Raw genomic sequence first — 19,795 nt, forward strand, 5'->3', positions numbered from 1 at the left:
GAAATAAAACCCAATGGTATGGGAAAAAATGTAAAGAACATGGTGTCAGGGAAGCTAAGGGTGTTTTAAGAGTGGAAGAGTGGTTAAGCACATGCCAACTGGTCACGATGGCTAACATCCTTTATGAAATCATTTTGACTAGCCACTATAAATCTTGGTGAAAATGAAAACTATAGTAAGGTTACGTAAGATGAAGGAGGAATGGAATGTGAGGAGTTAGAACAGGATGTGAAGAAATTGGTAGAGATTGTATAAGGAGCCAGGGTTCTTTTTGAAAAAAAAAAGCACCTAATAACTTCCATTCTTTTTCAGAGAGAAAAAGACAGAGTGCACAGGAAGGAGGCTAAACTTGCTTGCATAACAGTCCCACTCTCTCAATAACCTTAATCCATTCATGAGGACAGAGCCCTTGTGATCTAATCACCTCTTAAAGGCCCCACCTGACAACATTGTTGTATTGAGTATTAAGTTTCCAACACATAAACTTTGGAGGACACATTCAAACCATTGCAGGCAGTTATAAGCACTTCCTCATGAGACTGTCAATATCTCAGAAAAGCTGTGTGGACAGCTCGTGACAGCTGCCCCAATGACTGTTCCATAGGCTCTGGACAGGTGAGTGAGCAACGATGAAGGGTTTGGGTGTTCTCTCTCTTTCTTTGTTCTCTTGAAGGGAGGGATAGGGAAATGAGTCTCAACTCCAAAATCCACAGTGGTCTTACAATTTACCAAGACACAGGGTACTAAATTCCCCTGGGAATGACAAATAACGAAAACCAGGATCAAATGTCCCCAGTAATAAAGGAAGAAAACATGTGACCCCACCCTCGAAGGGCAAGAGTGCTGAGGGAAAGCAGGGCTCTTACTCTGAGTGAGTTAAACACCAAAAGGTTTATGCCTGGTCTTGAGACATCAACAGGCCCTTAGTGGGGAGGAAGAAAAACAATGTGGTGTTATTCAACAGTACCTCCAGACCAGTCCCTGGGGAAATTGTTCCAAGTTCCTCAAACAGTGGAGCCAGTAAAATTGAAAGAGTAAGACTACCTCTTGGGGGCCTAAAATATCTGTGGCCACTATGCGAAAATATCAGGTCAGGCCACCCAAGATTTCCAGAGTGGTATTCATTTTGATTGATGGCTTCTTTAACCAGGAGCAGGCCACAGGCTAGAGTGGTAGCAGTGGAGAGCAGAGAGGTGGTCCCCAGAGCAGCAGTCATGAGAGGAGATGGGCCGATGAGCAGCCTGAAAGCAGAACACACAACAACAGCAGGAAAGCTACAACAGCTGCAGAGGACCATGTGGAAAGGGAGATGCCTCAATGGTTTAGAATTCTATAATAAAACAGTGGTGGTTTGGAAGAAGCCCCAAGACAACTGGTACCAAACCTGTGAAATATAATTTAGTCACCTCAAACATGCCTCTGTGACCTGAGGCTCTTCCTGCTGCCTGTAACGTTCCTCTTGGGCTGAAGTAGGACCAACTTCTTATTCTTAAGGTACGAGCTAAAATGTATCTCAGAGTGGAGGCCATCCCTATTTAAAGATCTCCCTGGCCGGGCGCGGTGGCTCAAGCCTGTAATCCCAGCAGTTTGGGAGGCCGAGACGGCTGGATCACGAGGTCAGGAGATCGAGACCATCCTGGCTAACACGGTGAAACCCCGTCTCTATTAAGAAATACAAAAAACTAGCCGGGCGAGGTGGCGGGCGCCTGTAGTCCCAGCTACTCGGGAGGCTGAGGCCGGAGAATGGCGTGAACCCGGGAGGCGGAGCTTGCAGTGAGCTGAGATCCCGCCACTGCACTCCAGCCTGGGCGACAGAGCAAGACTCCGTTTCAAAAAAAAAAAAGATCTCCCTGTGATAGTCTAACACAGTCCTGTTTTTCCCTGAGAGTACTGCATTTCGCTGATTCTGATATATACTTTTTTTCATATTTTAACATTGCTGAAGTTGGGATGAATCTTATCATCAAAACTGTGTCATAGTTTAATTGGCCACAGTTTTTCTAAGTGACTTTTTTTAAATGGTGCATTTTATAACCTGTGCCATTTCTATTCAAGAAAATAGAGTTTTCATCACATTCAATGAGTGTTGTTTGTATGTTTAGTGTTTGTTTGTCTACTCTATAAACTGTAGGCTTCTTTAAAGAAGCACTAGCATGTAGTACAATACCTGGTGCATCATATGTATTCAATAATGATTAATCAAATGACTGAATTCATTAACTTTATTTATTTTTTTTTTGAGACAGAGTCCTCCTGTCTTGCCCAGGCTGGTCTTGAACTCCTGGGCTCAAGTGATCCTCCCACCTCGGCCTCCCAAAGTGGTGGGATTATAGGCATGAGCCACGGAGCTCGGCCTGAATTCATCAACCTTAGGGTTGTACAGCTCTCAGCGGAAAAACACTGTATACAATACTATGTATAATCAGATGACTTAAGATTTTTGGACAAAATTAAATATACAGTCTCTCTGTCAGATTCACATGTACCCAATATCTTATCTCAAAGTACTGGTGTTTTTGTTTTTTGGATTTTTTTTTTTTTTTTTTTTTGAGTCTCACTCTGTTGCCCAAGCTGGAGTACAGTGGTGTAATCTTGGCTCACTGCAACCTCTGCCCTCTGGGTTCAAGGGATTTTCCTGCCTCAGCCTCTCAAGTAGCTGGGACCACAGGTGCACACCACCACGTCCAGCTCATTTTTTTGTATTTTAGTAGCATGGGGTTTTCACCATGTCGGCCAGACTGGTCTCGAACTCCTGACCTCAAGTGATCTGCCCGCCTCAGCCTCCCAAAGTGCTGGGATTACAGGTATGACCCACCACATCCATCTTCAAAGTACTGGTTTTAAGCAGAAATTTCCACACAAGTAGATACCTTAAAACAAAGAACACTTGAGAACATCTGTCTAAGCAGAACAAAGTTTTTGTATTAGACATTTCTCGGAAACCTACTTTTAAAGGGGAGATATTAATAGAAAGTATTTATGAAGCATCTCTCAGTGTAATGCTCCGGTGCTTTGACAAGTATGCTATTTTTGAACATGGAAAAAACTCATTGGGATACATTATGACCAGTTTCTCCGGCTTAATACTGTAGTTAGGTCTAATTCTATGTTTATAACCTCTTAATCTACTTCCATGGAGGAAATAGATTTCGCCTTATCTATTCACTTGGTACTAACTCAAATAAGTAGAAAAACCAGGGGATTTAATCTTGGCTAAAATAATTTAGCAATTAGCAAATATTTTAAGAAACGCCAATTAGAAACATAGAAAACATAAATGGATTTCAATGCATGTTGATCTTTTTGAAAATTTTCCTCTGAATGAACGTCTTTCTTTAACACTAATGCAAGGCTCTGGATAAATCTTATTATTATGAAAGTCCCCAATAGTGAGAATTTAAATACAAATTTATGCAAAATGAGAAAAATGGGTCACTTCTGCCATTGCCTTATTCCTGGAATATTTTTTTTAGCAAAATAGAGCTGAGAATAAAAATCATCTCAATTTTACAATACACCATATCTCCCTCGTAACATTCAGATAATGATTCTGAAGCTATTTGGTATAATGGATGAAGAAATGCATTCTGAGCTTGGGCGAATCACACTACTCGGGACCTCTGTTTCTGCTTTTGCAAGTCTGACTTGTCAAGGGCCCCTCCCATCTCCTCAGAGACAGCTTCCAAACATCCCTGGTCAGAATCTGTGTCTCCTTCCTCTTCTGGGCCCACTTAACATGTAGTTTCTAGTTCTTGCATAACAATTATGCAGTGAACCCTGTAGTGCAAACGAGTGTGTGCATTTGTCTACCTCAGAAGGCTGTGAACTCCTGGAGTGTCAGGACTGTTTTCATTCATCCTTGGGTCTTGTACATGGAAGATGACTCATATTTTGCCATATCAGATTGAATTGCTTTATAAGGTTAGCTTTGGCTTATTCAGTTTATGCTCCCTAAGGTTTTGTTTTTATGTACTAGTATTGCAGATTAGAAAAAATAAATAAATAAATAAAATAAAAAACAAGCTCATCTCAAACCCTCATGGGTCTTTTTGTGTGACATAGAATGAAGAGCCGAGCTGAGCCCAACCTCAGTAAAGAAGAGAGTGCCTCCACGGGCCCCTGTAGTCCCAGCTACTCGGTACTTGGGAGGCTGAGGCAGGAGAATGGCGTGAACCCGGGAGGTGGAGCTTGCAGTGAGCCGAGATCTCGCCACTGCACTCCAGCCTGGGAGACAGAGCGAGACTCCGTCTCGAAAAAAAAAAAAGAAAAAAAGAAAAAAAAAAGAGTGCTTTGCACTCCAGCAGTTCAGACCAAGTTCATGTCCTGAGGTAAGACTGGCAGGGGCTACCCTGGGCCCTGGGAAGAGAGGGGTTCCTACGAGATGAGAAAAGTATTCCCTTAGGTTCTGAGAGAAAATGGCAATGCTCTATGTGGACTATGCAGCTATTAGAGACCCAGGCATATTTATGCAATCTAATCCTGGGTCAAATACTCACTTTCCAGGTGATGATGGACAAGTCCCTTAAGCCTTCTGATCAGCAGCTTCTTGAACTCTAAATGGGAAATCTAATATTAAAGATATCCTACAATATGGACTGTTGTGAAAACTAATATAGACAAAACCTTCTCAAGCACTATGAAGCATTCAGTGCTAAGTACAATGAAAATAATGTGGCCAGAGGCCTCGGGCCTGTGCCAGATGGAACCAGCCTTGGCCACTCTTTCCCATACTGCTGCTCCCAGTTGACAGAGGTTTGGCTGAAGATTCTGCCAGGACCCGTGCATCAGTATTCCCACAAGGAGCTGCAGGACACACACACTGTGTGCTGAGAAAGTCCCCAAGAAAGATGGAACCCACATGGGGGCATTGCTGATGCTGTCCCAGAAAACAAGCCCAGGGATTTTCCCAGCTCTATACATTGCTTTGTGTTTATCAGTGCTTCGACCAGCAGCTATTCATTTGTAATATGAAACTCTTAAAATAAAATCTTTTTTATTTTAGCGAGTTTGATTGAGGGAACCTGGCTGCAGGCAGGATTTCAGTCTTATGTCTGCATAAAGCCTAAGCTGTTGGCCAGTGGAAATATTTCCTTAGAAAAACCAAGGTGTTTGATGTTATTTGATTGGACTTCTCACTTCCTAACCAGTTGCCTTGGTGTTGCTTAGATGAAGCCCAGATTAATTTTTTTTCTCGGTCACTTCTTACAAAATCTGAAATCTGAAAGTTCAGCCCTAACCACCTCACAAAATGGTCAGTCTTGTTCTTGACCTCATTAACAAAGGACTGTCCTTCCAACTCACACCAACCTGGGGGAGGAAATAAACCAGACAGCCCGAATGACGACAGAGTGGGATGAAATAACCCCTCCCTGGGACAATGCCTTTTCCTGTTTCTGGAGGCTCCTCCTATTCCCACACTGGTTTCTGCATCCGTTACTTGGCCAGGATCCTCTTTCACATCAAAGTGTCCCTCCTTGGGCTTCAGAAGTAGGGGCATAACCTTAGTTTCTACAGGAAGGCATTTTCATCCCAAAGGAAAGGGGAAAGCCATGTGTTTGGTTGCTATACAATTACAAGCCACTTTCCTTGTTTTTCATTTTATAGTCATGCACATGAAAAGTATAGGCAGGCTTTTAGCTACGATGAGCCAAACATTTGGTTCCTAGACTTCTATAGTTTGAGCTGGAAGCATTAAAATAATTAAACTCCAGCCATTCAGTCTTCATTAATAATATTAAATGCCTGAGTCAGGAAAAGTTTTAGGAGAGGATATGATTTTCTTTTTTACTTCAAAAACACATGAAAGGGCATAATCTGGACAGATACTTAAGGAAGAGAGGTTGAAGAATGCCATGCATTCCATCTCAGACTAGGCTATGGGGACTCTTCTTGGGAGGTCTGGGTTTCAATCCAGTTTTGAATGGCTGAATGTAATTGGTGATGGTAGGGCACTATGGCTTTCCCAAAGCTGTCACTTTGTGTCATTATCAAAAGCACTTATTTGGTACCTAATATGTCTATGCGTGACAGATGTTTAAATAGGAATGTCCCTGTCTTTCTGGGGCCTCTGATCTAAAATGGTGCAGATACTCTTGGAAATGGGGTAAACAGCAGAACCTTGGGTGGGAGAGAGCATATCCAATAGTATTTTTTCAGTGTGTAATTAGGGTGGGAGGGTCTAGAAAATTTTAACTGTTGGAGAATACAATTCATTATCATTGGAAGGGTACCCTGTAGAAGAGTATCACATTTGGGGAATGGGAGCTGTTGATCAAAAGATAGCATAATTTTCAGCCAGGCGTGGTGGCTCATGCTTGGAATCCCAGCATTTTGGGAGGCTGAGGCAGGTGGATCACTTGAGGTCAGGAGTTTGAGACCAGCCTGGCCAACATGGTGAAACCCTGGTATTTTTTTTTTCATTTTATTTTATTTATTTATTTTTTTGGAGACAGAGTCTTGCTCTGTTGCCCAGGCTGGAGTGTAGTGGCAGGATCTCAGCTCACTTTGACCTCTGTCTCCCAGGTTCAAGCTATCCTCCTGCCTCAGCCTCCCCAGTATCTGGGATTACATCATGACAATGGGCTAATTTTTGCATTTTTGATAGAGACAAGGTTTTCCCATGTTGTCCAGGCTGGTCTTGAACTTCTGAGCTCAGCCAATCTGCCCGCCTCAGCCTCCCAAAGTGCTAGGATTATTGGCGTGAGCCACCTTGCCCGGCCTGAAACCCCATTTCTACTAAAAATATAAAATTTAGCTGGGCATGGTGGTGCATGCCTGTAATCCCAGCTACTGGGCAGGCTGAGGCAGGAGAATCGCTTGAACCTGGGAAGTGGAGGTTGCAGTGAGCCAAGATCATGCCACTGCATTCCACCATGGGCCACAGAGCAAGACTCTATCTCAAAAATAATAATAATAATAATAAATAAAAATTTAAAAAAAGATAGCGTAAGTTTCAAAAACTGAAGAAATACTATTCTAAAAGTATTCATGCATCATTTGCTCATTCAGAATTTACTGACTGCTTCCTAGATGCCCCAATGTGTAGCCGGCACTATAAAAAGTATAAAACAAATAGGCTCATCCAGACATTGACAAACTCATGTACACTCAGGAGCCCATGATGACACAACATTGAAGCAATGAGATAGGAGTGAATTATCCCAATCCAGACCAACAGAATTGGTATATGAATCTCAATCACTTTGAGATAGAATAGGATATAGACTTAAAAACAGAAAAGCACAATTTCTAACTGACCCTAAATAACCTCAAAGCAAGCGTCCTTAGTGTTCTTTTAACCTTCATATGCTCTCTCTGAGGTAGAAAAATTAAGCTTTGTGTGGCTGAATTATAAATTTTCCTTAACAATTAAGAAAATGTTTCTTTACCAGAAGTGAAAACTGTAGGTTTTACTCTTGGGTTAGTGAAAAGGAACATTGAAAGTGAATCAGATCTTCCATTAGGGCCATGTAATCATACTATTATTACAATGAAAAATAAAAAGGAAGAGAAAAGAGAGAAAAAAGAGGGCAAGATAGAAAAGACTGGATTCCAGTCTGCTAAAGCTGTCTTGTCTCTGTCTGAGAAACCTATTTGGTAACCTGAATAACACCGATTCCTACACCTACAGACAAGCGAGACAAAATGAAACAGCATTGGTGAAGCATTCCTTTCTGTTGTTTGCTTGTTTGTTTGTTTTGAGATGAAGTGTCACGCTGTAGCCTAGGCTGGAATGCTATGGCATGATCTCAGTTCACTGCAACTTCCACCTCCTGTGTTCAAGTGATTCTCCTGCCTCAGCCTCCCAAGTAGCTGGAATTACAGGCGCACGCCACCTCACCTGGCTGATTTTTTTTTGTATTTTTAGTAGACACAGGATTTCACCATGTTGGCCAGGCTGGTCTCAAACTCCCGACCTCAAGTGATCTGCCCACCTCAGCCTCCCAAAGTGCTAGGATTCCAGGCATGAGCCACTGTGCCCAGAAGTGAAGCATTCTTTATGGCCTGTACCATTATCTTATTTGATCCTGACAATAGCTTGCCAGGAAGGTGTTAACAACTCTCATTTTATAGATGAGGAAACTGAAGTTCAACGAGTTTAAATAACTTGCCTAAAGTCATACAGCTAGTAAGTAGCAGAGCCAGGTGTTAAATCCAGGGCTGTCTGATGTCAGAGCTCATGAATTTTCTCCTACTTACACTCCCTTCATTTGATGCTCAAAGCTCCAGAGAAAAATGTATGTATATAAGACATTTTTGTTGAGTTGAGTGCACTGGTTGAGTGCAGGACAAATATTCCCTCTAAATCTCTACCTGTTCAGCCTCCCCAGGGATACATCAGACTACTCTTCAGATATAGTCTTCCCATGTCCCTGACCCACCTAAATTGTTTACTCTTTCTTTAATATTATTATAATGGAACTCGTGGTTTATATTTGAAATGAATTGTATATTGTTATTTGAAGTGCATATGAGAGGCAATGCTATGTAAAGCCTAACATAAGGTGACGAATAAAACTTTATATACCTATATACTTACATGTGTATAAAATATTGCAAAATAAAATAATATTTAAAGAGACGTGCATTTATTTTTGTCATTCTGATGCAAAACTATACTGTATTCTGACTATTTATAAAGTTATTTCCTTACATGTTTTCTATTTTTTTTCCATCCTGTCATTCTTATTCCCCCGGTAATCTCTATATATCTAAGGAAGAGGAAGCAAGAAGTTGTTCCACCTGTGTTTACTAATTATAGTGTTAGTCCTTTGTATATAGTGTTTGTACTTTGTTAGAATGCTGATTATCTCTCAAGCAGCTAACCCTACTTAGACCTGACAACAATTTAAATTCAAATATATTCACGGCAGGCAATTTTATTAATGTTTTATATGGCACGCCAGAGAAGTGAGCTGATTTGGGTGTGTTTGGTTTGGGCTTTATTTTTTCTTTCTATTTTTGGTAGAAGACTGTGCTTTAGAAAAGTATGTTCAGTTGGCCTATACCATCGGGAAACTTGATTGAATTGTTCAACCCATATGCCACAAGCCTGAACCCAGGAGATACCAGCTCCAAGAAAAAGCAGTGTGTTCTATCTCTGTAACTGATTTCATTTTTGGATTCTCTTTTGAGTCTGCCAATAAGTTTCAGATGGGAGGTGTTGGTTTTTGAGATGCAAGTTACCTGTTCACTGGGAGCAGAGGGAGACCACTTGTTTGGGGCTCTCACAAATGACAGATGGCAGTGACTTTGGTCACTGATGATGTTGTCTGGACTCAACTCAGCTTAGAAGAGAAAGAAACCATAATACCTTGTAAGAATTTCCTTTGCTCCACCCAGTTATTCTAGTAAAGGAAGGAAGATTTGAAAAGCTGGGACTCCAATGCCACCTGTGCCACGCTAACATCTGGACGAGGGCTTGAGAGAACCTCCCTGGAAACCGAAAAAGAAAAGACAAAAACCCTCTAGGTCATGGGTGTCCAATCTTTTAGCTTCCCCAGGCCACACTGGAAGAAGATTGTCTTGGGCCACACATAAAATACACTAATACTAATGATAGCTGGTGAGCTTTAAAAAAAAAAACTCTCAATGTTTTAAGAAAGTTTGCAAATTTGTGTTGGGTGGCATTCGAAGCCACCCTGGGCCACATGTGGGCCACGGGCTGCGGGTTGGACAGGCTTACTCAAGGTAATTGTGCTCCCTAACTCTGCAGAACAGCAAGCCTCCCTCCACAAGCAGACCGTAGCTGAATGGGGGTGGGGTGAGGTGGAGCTTTTGGTTTGTGAGAATAGTCAGCAATGGAATGGCTGGTTAGTTATACAAATTAAAATTGATATGCATTCATCTAAAAAAATTAGTAAATACAAGATGCCTATTATGTACACATATGTATTGCGGAAAGACTAAATGCATGATAAAATGTTAACATACATAACTTTTTTAATGGAAAAAATGTTTGGAAAGGGGTTTCTGAATTCTGGGTTTAGTTTCCTTGGGAAAAAATAATTTGAGATATCCTAAAGTATCATATCTGGCCAGATGCAGTGGCTCATGCCTGTAATCCCAACACTTTGCTAGGCCAAGGCAGGCAGATCACCTGAGGTCAGGAGTTGGAGACCAGCCTGGCCAACATGATGAAACCTCGTCTCTACTAAAAATACAAAAATTAGCCGGGCATGGTGGTGGGTGCCTGTAATCCTAGCTACTCGGGAGGCTGAGGCACTAGAATCACTTGAATCCGGGAAGCAGAGGTTGCAGTGAGCCGAGATTATAACACTGCACTCCAGCCTGGGCAACAGAGTGAGACTTCATCTCAAAAAAAAAAAAACATATCATGTCTGATCAGTGTACCATGGCCGATGTGAAGGCCGGCTCAGACCAGCCAGAGTGCAACAGAACATTTAAAATTTGTCTTGAAGTTCTTCAATTAAAAAAGAACATAAGGACACCTTTACATCCTTTAGTGCTCTTTTTCAGAATTCCTTGTCTTCTGTTTGGAAAATAACTTTCATACTAATATAGTGGAATTAACCAATTCCATAGGCTTTGGAGTCTTAAAGACCCAGATTCAAATACAATTTTGACCTTTGGTAAATGACTTAACATCTCCAAGCCACAGTTTCCTCACAGGTGGAACAGGGTACTTATTTTACAGACTTGTGAGAATTAAGTGAGATTATACATAAATAGCATTTAACACAATTGCTGTCAGATGGTAAGCACTCAGTAATTGTCAGATAGGAATATAATCACAGCTACCCCCTTTTCTATTTATACTGCTTCCACTTGAGTCCACCATTCATATTACTAACATTCTAGCTGCTGATGTGTGGGTTTCATGGGCAACACAGTAGATCACTTAGGAACATGAACTCAAAAGTCCCACTGCCTGGACTCAATTCCTGTCTCCCCTATGTATTGGCCCTTTGACCTAGGGTAATTGATTATACTTCACCTCTCTGATTCAGTCTGCTCACCTTTAAGATAGGAGTGATAATGCCTAGTTCCTAAAGTTACTGTGAGCACCAAATGAGTTAATTCATTAAAGCATTAAAGTACTTAAAACAATGCCCAGCTGTAGGAAACTCTCAGTAACTATTAGCCTTTCCCACCTCCCCCCCCACCCCCGGCTCCCCGAGACGGAGTCTGGGTCTCTCGCCCAGGCTGGAGTGTATTGGCAGGATCTCGGCTCACTGCAACCTCCGCCTCCTGGGTTCAAGCAATTCTCCTACCTCAGCCTCCCAAGTAGCTGGGATTACAGGCGTGTGCCACCATGCCCAGCTAATTTTTGTATTTTTAGAAGAGACGGGGTTTCACCATGTTGGCGAGGTTGGTCTTGAACTCCTGACCTCGTGATCTACCAGCCTCAGCCTCCCAAAATGCTGAGATTACAGGTGTGAGCCACTGCGCCTGGCCTATTAGCTACTATTAATATCATTTTTACGCCTCTCAATGCAATGGAATCATAATGTCATTGAGTTCAGATGCTGGTTGCAATGTCTATAAAGTCTGCTTTCGTCCTCACTGTATCCACAAGCACCCAGCACATTATCTGACACTGAGAGGGGCCTCAATGAATACTGAGTTTCACTATCTTCTGTAGACTATAAAGTGGCTTGCTAACAGCTCTCTCAGTCTGCGCTATCTCCCTTCAAGTCCATCTGCACTGGCAACCCAGGTCTGTCCCAATCCTCTCCCCTCTGCCTCTCCCATCTGATCTCCCATTGCTTTCCTACACATACTCCATCTCCAGCAAACACTGCTGATTTCCTCCACCCAGGAATGGACTGCAGGGGAGGTGGGCCTTGCTGCAGCCACAGAGGGAGAATCTTTATCTGTTTGGATCAGTCATGGTGTTCTCATTCCTCTTGCCATTGACTAGTGGAAGTATAGAGGCATGACAGAATTTTGACCAATTAGATATGAAAGCAAACCTTAGGAAGAGGAGGGAAGTATCTGAGAAAAACTTTTCATCAGATATGGGATAAAGATAGGTAGAAAGAAATGGTCTCTCTCCTCCCACTGGATATTGCAGCATTTCCCCGTGAGACATGGAGTTGCTGCAGCCATCTGGCATGCATGAGTGGAGCTAAGCCAAAGCACTGAGAATGACTGAGGATGCACTGATCTGCAGAATTCATCAACCCTGCACACCCTAGTTAGAGAATTCATGCTATATGAGAGAATGCAAATATATCTATACATATTTGATTTGGGCTTTTCTGTTATTTGCAACCCTAAGTAGCCTAACAGATACACAAGAAACCTTGGCTGGGTGCAGTGGCTCACACCTGTAATCCCAGCACTTTGGGAGGCTGAAGCAGGAAGATTTCTTGAGCTCAGGAGTTCAGAACCAGTCTGGGTAAAATAGGGAGAGTCTTTTTCCATCAAAAATTTAAAAACGAACCAGGCATGGTGGTGCCTGCCTGTGGTCCCAGCTACTAGTCAGGAGGTTGAGGTGGGAGTGTTGCTTGAGCCTGGGAGGTTCAGGCTGCAGTGAGCTAGGATCGCATCACTGTGCTCCAGCCTGAGTGGCATAGTGAAAACCTGTCTCAAAAAAGAAAGAAATTCCCCCACTCCTGCGCAAAGGCCAATATATAATACTTATCCCAATAAAGTGTGTATATCACAAATAATATAGCTCACACAATCTAAATACACTCATATAATCCAGCACTGAAATAAAAATTAAACGTCATTAATATCTGAATAAAAAAGTTAAAACTGAAACTTTTTTTTTACCTAACAAATTGGCAAAGATGAAAGATTAATATTTCTCTTAACTTGGATGTAGAAAAGTGTATTCCCATATGCTTTTGGTAGGAGTATAATTTGGCAACATGTATAAAAATTTTAAACACAACAAACTAAAAAATTTTTAAGCATGCTTATCTTTTGATCTGAAAATTTCACTTCTAGGAATTTATCTTAAGGAAATAATCAAATGTGCTGAGAGGCATGAGAATCTTCATTGCTGGTGTTTCACAGCAAATATTTGAAAATAATCAGTTACTATCCATAGAGGATTAAATAAATTTTTATATATCTTTAAAAAGATGAGATTTTCAGGAATTGACATGGAAAACGGACCATGATACACTCTTCAATAAAATCAGCATGTTGCAAAATAATAAGTGTAGTATGAACCCATCTGTAATATGGAAGAATATACATTAACTGTTAGCAGGTCATTTCTGGGGGATTAAAGCATGGACAGTATTTACTTTGTACACCATCGTAGTATGTTATTTTTTGGATCAATAGGCACTTGCTACTATTTCCATCACAAGTCACAATGAAAGAGCTGAGAACAAATACTCTGCAGATCTCTGGATAGATCCCCTATCCAACGTAGGAGTATCTTCTCTACCCCAACTTCCCTGCCTGCCTTGCATGGGGCGGTGGCTCTCACCAGGTTGTCCCTGAGCCTCCAGTAAGATACAGACATGGTCTAATTAAGACATTGGGTTTCCGTAGTAATCACAAAGAATTCACTGTAAAGATTAGAATTGATTATATGAATGGGAACTTTTATGTTTTATAACTTACTGTAAGAGAAATTATTTTTAAATTTCTATAAGGATTCCAACTATATGACATTCTGCAAAGGCAAAACTATGAAGACAGTAAAAATAGCAGTGGTTTCCAGTGGGTAGAGGGAGAGAGAGATGAATAGGAGGAGCATGGAGAATTTTTAAGGCAGTAAAACTATTCTCTGTGATACTACAATGATGGATACATGTCATTACACATTTCAAAACCCATAGAATGTACACCAAGAGTGAAAGTTAATAGAAATTATGAACTTTGGGTGATACCGATATGTCAATGTAGGTTCACTGAGGTAACAAATGTATCCCTATAGTGCAGGACGTTGGGGGAAGCTATGCATGTGTGGGGGCAGAGGGCATGTAAGAACTTTCCATTCTGTTTTGCTGTGAACCTAAAACTGCTCCAAACAATAGGGTCTATGACCAGGCGCGGTGGCTCACGTCTGTAATCCCAGCGCTTTGGGAGGCTGAGGTGGGCACAAGATCAGGATTTCGAGACCAACCTGGCCAACACGGTGAAACTCCGTCTCTACTAAAAACACAAAAAATTAGCTAGGCATGGTGGTGCAGGAGAGGCTGCCACTCGGGAGGCTGAGGCAGGAGAATCGCTTGAACCCAGGAGGCGGAAGTCGCAGTGAGCTGAGACTGTGCCACTGCGCTATAGCTTGGGCAACAGACCAAGACTCTGTCTCAAAAAAAAAAAAACAACCCAGGGTCTATTTTTTTAAAAATCCCATAAGCATAGAAATGTTCTTAGGATATGGGGTCTTTTATCTCTCTAATGTGAGAAACATTGACTAGTGTGAGCTAAAACTGGACAGGTTCAAACTACTGGCTTATAGCATGCTTCTGAATGCTCGATGACCTCAGCAGCCTATACAACACGTCATCCCCTCATACCTAGAGCACTGTTCTTCCCAAAGATGTTTCCTACTTAGAGTTAAGTTTTTATCCAAAGCATCGAAGGAATAGACAAAATCAAATAGAAACAGTTTCAATCACTTGCAGTGCTTAAAATATTTATAATCCTTGCTATAGCCAAAGGCAGCCAGGCTAATTATTTACCAAGCAAGTGGAAATGATGTCCTGGGGGAGAAGGCAGAACTGATACATCAGTTGGGAGAAAGGCTGGTAGTTAGTAGGAGTTCAGGGAGTCTCAAAAGCATCTTGGAGTGGCTCTATTTTAGCCTCACATAAGAACTGGACCATCATGCTACAAATGACACATTTGCTACTCAAAAGATCAAAGGGTGCTGGGAGGGCCTCTGTAGCTTGTCCTCGAGTTGATTTTCTGAGCATCTCTAATGAGCTGCAGTGAGAGAAATCTATGCTCTCTGGAGCTAGAAAGTCCCAAAATGGAAAGACTCTCTAAATTCCTGTAGAGAAATGTAATGGAGGTGAGAGATTACTGGGGCTCCACAAGGGCTTCGAATTTCTCAACTGAAAAGCTTTTTATTGGAAATGACAGTGATTTTATGAGTTTTGCTAATTAGAAGACCAATTAAGCCTTACTTTAGTTTTTTTCAAACAACACAGTAACATCTGGACTTCAAATTGGAACTCCCTCTCACTCCTCAAACATGACAGTTAATGGTTTAATTATATTCCAGAATTTTTCTATGTATATACATATGTACACGTTGGTATAGGCTACGTATTTAAATATCACATTACAATGCTGTTGCTCATTCCTAGCTCTGCTTGAAACATCCACTTAATGACAGAGGTTTAGAGATTTGATGCAAAGACCAACAGCCAGAACTTGGGTTGCCCAGTGAGCTACGGTCGAGTGTTTACGTTCCTGATTTCCACCTCATACCAGTAATGACAACATTTCCTAAACACCACCAGCTGTATTTTCCAAGTTTGAAAACTCTAACCTATGTGTACTTTGCAAGCCAGAAACCTAGAGGTCATCCACCCTCTCCCTCACCACTGTGTTTGATCCACAACGAAGTTCAGCCAATTTTATCTCCCTCTTTATTCATGTCTCTTCATGTTCATGATCACCATCATGGTCCAAGCTATCACATTCTCCCACTCTCCCATCTGATTGTGGCAGTAGCCGCCTCATGATCACACCCTCTTCTAAACCATTCTCCACAAAATAGCTAGAGAAATCTTTTTGAAAAACATAAATCTATGCGTATCACCAGTGATCAAGAACTTTGCCTGGCACAGACGACAAAATCCAAACTCCACGCCACCAAGTCCCTGTATGATATGACTCTGCCCCCCATCCAGTCTCAGCCACTCACTCTCATTTCTCAGGCTCTAGTCACTCTGGTTTTCCACTCCTGGAGTGCCCATGTTCACTCCTGGCTCAGATGTGTGGACCCTGTTGTTCTCTGCGACTGGAATATTTTTCCTCCACCCTCCCTACTTAGCCTAGTTAGCACCTATTCAGTTTTCAGATTTCAACTCAAACACCACTTTGTCAAGATAATTTTTGATGGTATGCCTGTGTGACTGTTTCGTTAATGTCTCTCTTGCCCACTATACTGCAGGCTGCATGCAGGTGGTTCTGTTTTAGTACCTGGTTTCCCCAGAAACTAACAATGTGCCTACCATATGGCAGGAATTGGAATGTGAATTGCTCACAATTAAAGGACTAGTGCACATAAAGCTGTTGGACAGAGTCCTATCTGTGAAAATATGGACCATACCTTCTGGTTTAAAAAAAAAAAAAAAGCAGGAGCAGAAACTTTTTCTCAACTTCATAGACCATCCATACACCAAAGCCCAGTTTCAGGCTGTACTCTGTTCAGCTTGGCTTTGCCTGGATGGGCAGAAATGACATTACACGTGTGGACAGAGGTACTGATTCTCCCTTTTCAAGATGGAAAGATGGCCAGGCGCGGTGGTTCATGCCTGTAATCCCAACACTGTGGAAGGCTGAGTTGGGCAGATCACTTGAGGTCAGGAGTTCAAGACCAGCCTGAGCAACATGGTGAAACCCCATGTCTACTAAAAATACAAAAATTAGCTGGGCGTGGTGGCACACACCTGTAATCCCAGCTACTTGGGAAGCTGAGGCAGGAGAATCACTTGCACCCAGGTGGTGGAGGTTGCAGTGAGCCAAGATCAACCCACTGCACTCCAGCCTGGGTGACAGAGCGAGACTCTGTCTCAAAACAAATAAACAAAAAACGATGGAAAGATGACTTTTCAAAGGTTTATTTAAAAGAAAAAAAAAAGTACTAGCGAATTGAGTTGGAGAAATGAACCAGTCATCAATAATTTTACTTTTCCATCCTTTGGCGCCCTCTATTGACAGTAAACTCAATTGCGGTAAAATTATACCAACAACACCTACAGCCAGGAAATCTATGAGGTGGGTATTTCTTCAAATAGATTCACGGTGAATTCAGTCTTTGGGAAAATCTGACTCCTCTTTCATCAAAAGCACGGGTTCGTGTGTCTAAATTGTGTGTGTGTGTGTGTGCGTGTGCGTGTGTGTGTGTGTGTATGTGTATGTGTGTTGAGACAGGTCTCGCTCTATCTCCAGGCTGGAGTGCAGTGGCGCGATCTCGGCTCACTATAACCTCCACCTCCCAGGTTCAAGCGATTCTCCTGCCTCAACCTCCCGACTAGCTGGGACCTCAACTTTTTTGGGCACATTTTTAGGCATCTGTATCTGGGCAATGTTAGAACTCAGAGCAAAATTATGGTAAAATATCTTTGTCTCAACTCTCAGCAAGAATCATCTTTAGGCTGCCCGTATGGGAAATATACTCCACACAGAGCTGCCAGATTGTCTTTTGTTTTTCTCACCTGGACAAAATATTAGATCTATACTAGAAACAAGGACAAAGCAAATATTTAAATACAATATTTACTTTAATATTTTTACCAAATGATTTAGTCTCAAAATAAATAATGTTAGTCCTTTTCCAAACACATGAAAAACTGATAAATTTTAAGTAAAAAAGAATAGAAGAGGCTGGGTGCCGTGGCTCACTCTTGTAATCCCAGTACTTTGGGAGGCCAAAGCGGGTGGATCACTTGAAATCAAGGAGTTCGAGACCAGCCTGGGCCAACAGGTGAAAGCCCATCTCTACTAAAAATACGAAAATTAGCCAGGTGTGGTGGTAGGCACCTGTAATCCTAGCTACTTGGGAGGCTGAAACAGGAGAATTGCCTGAAGGTGGAGGTTGCAGTGGGCTGAGATGGCACCACTGCACTCCAGCCTGGGTTACAGAGCAAGACTCCGTCTCAAAAAAAAAAAAAAAGGACAGAAGAATGGATGAATCAGACAGCACAGGTCAAGCACAATGCCCAGTCTATAGCAGCTTCTGGTAAATGCTAGTTCCAATGTTGCCTCCATCCTGGCTCTGCCACCAACTATTTGACCTTGAAAAGTCATTAAACTCTCTGGACCTCACTTCATCCATAAAATGAAAGTGTAGAACTACGTGATCTCTGAGAGCCCTTCTCATCTGTAATTCTATATTTCTAAACCCACCCTCTATATCATTTGGTTTCCCACCACACCACAGTTTCCAGAAAGGAAAGCAGAAACTCTCCATTGATCCCTACACTGTCAATTATGTTCTACGATCATCAACTCTGTAAAAAGACCTGAGGACACACAGATTAATATGTTACTATCCCTGACCTCCGGAAGCTCATAGCTAAATGGTATAATTCACTATAACACATATAGGAAGAGCTATGTTTGAGCTATGAACAAATGCTGTGGTAACACATTGGACAGTACTATCACAGAGTTCATAAAATGATTGTTTTAATTTAGCAAATTCAGTGAAAAATCAGTTGAGCTGTGTGCTTGGCATTACCCCAACAATGTAAGTAATAAGTTGGATTTTTCTCTTTTTGAACCTATGCTCTAGGTTTCACTTGGGTATAGCCTAAATATCTAAGAAGAAATGCAAATGGTGTTAAAACTCATCCCTCCTTTTCTGAAGCATGGCTTAGCTGTAGAAGTTGTGTCTTGATCTGCTTACTATGGACTCTCCTGAGAACAGCAAATCTTCTTGCCAACATTTGCCACGCAGATACCAGACTGTGAGCTGAAAGTTTGTACAAAGGAACTTCCAGTGGAGGCAAAGCCATCAGATCCCCTGCAGGCATAGTCAGCAGTATCTCTTTCAACTCACCCGGTCTCAGTGCTGCCCATGGTCCACAAAATAATTCATTTCCACCTCAGCCGCTGAGACCTAAAATTCCCCTATTCTACTTCAACTCTTTGCAAATTGGAACTCATGCTGGTTCCATTTGCTAATGGTGACCATGGCCAGTCTCTCCAAATTTCTGTGTTGACGGACAAAGCCATAACTATAAATTTTACCAAACCTTGGAGCTGTTCAGTGTTTTAGGACTCTGAAGCATTTATTTCTGCCCCACATAGAAGCTATTCTCTGCTATGAAATAGGAAGAATTATTTAAAGAAAGCATTTGATGACCTAGTTGGTAAAAACAGAAATGATTAAAACTTAGGCAAATAATCCACATATTGCTATTACCTTAATGATTAAAACATGCAGCTCATTAATTTAATCTGACAGTGGGCCCTTTTGTGGGTAGACAACTCATATGTAACATCTTACTGCAGCTGAAGAGACTTGTCCCATGCCAAGCCTGGCTCCCCATTTCTTTTATTACTGAGAAGGCACTGGTACAATCCAAAATGATTAAAGCAATAGAGATTGAATTGCGGACAAAGAACATCAGAATGGATCAGGAATGGGAAAACAAAACTCCAAACAAGAATGAGATGCAAGTGACTAATGATCAAAACATTCAAGTTTCCTTTAAAAAAAAAAAAAAAAAAAAACTGGAATATTCAACTTTCTACTTTATGACACCTCAGAAAAAAGTTTACATAATCTATTAATACAGTAATGCTTTTTATCTGGGAGGAGTTCTTCCAGGGTCCCTAAAAGAGAACCCTTAATATTTTATATATAGAGAGAGAGACAGAGAGAGAGAGAGTACAAAATATGTCAGAGGTGTAAGAAAACTAATGAAGCAAAGTTCCTGGATCCAGTCCTTCTTGTCCATAACTACTCCTTGTATGAAACTGGAAAAACTCTTGAACTTCATTATTGGTAATGATTATTAGTGGAATGGCATCTAACCCATTTAATCATGAATCACAAGAGACCAGCAAAATTTACATGACACAAAAATTACAGAAAAATAAAAGAAAAAATCTTCAAGATTTACTGCCTCCATATACCTAACCCATGAAAAAGGAAATTTTCTCATTATAATTATTT

The 19,795-nt window shown here is 41.5% G+C and overlaps 1 long non-coding RNA gene and 1 pseudogene across 2 annotated transcripts in view; one reads left to right on the plus strand and one right to left on the minus strand.

Moving 5' to 3' along the window:
- Positions 1 to 627: 627 nt before the first annotated feature.
- The window catches only part of LOC105546578, an 80,784-nt pseudogene continuing 61,616 nt past the window's right edge, over positions 628 to 19,795 (minus strand). The window contains exon 2 of the transcript XR_001007122.1: positions 628 to 1,241. The product of XR_001007122.1 is annotated as an uncharacterized LOC105546578 (transcript). The remainder of the gene's footprint in view (positions 1,242 to 19,795) is intronic.
- Positions 1,409 to 5,001, plus strand: LOC105546576. Its single transcript, XR_001007121.1, has 2 exons — positions 1,409 to 1,494; positions 4,504 to 5,001. It is a non-coding gene; the product is annotated as an uncharacterized LOC105546576 (long non-coding RNA).

Source organism: Mandrillus leucophaeus, unplaced genomic scaffold, assembly GCF_000951045.1.
Source record: "Mandrillus leucophaeus isolate KB7577 unplaced genomic scaffold, Mleu.le_1.0 Scaffold364, whole genome shotgun sequence".
Classification (NCBI taxonomy): Eukaryota; Metazoa; Chordata; class Mammalia; order Primates; family Cercopithecidae; genus Mandrillus; species Mandrillus leucophaeus.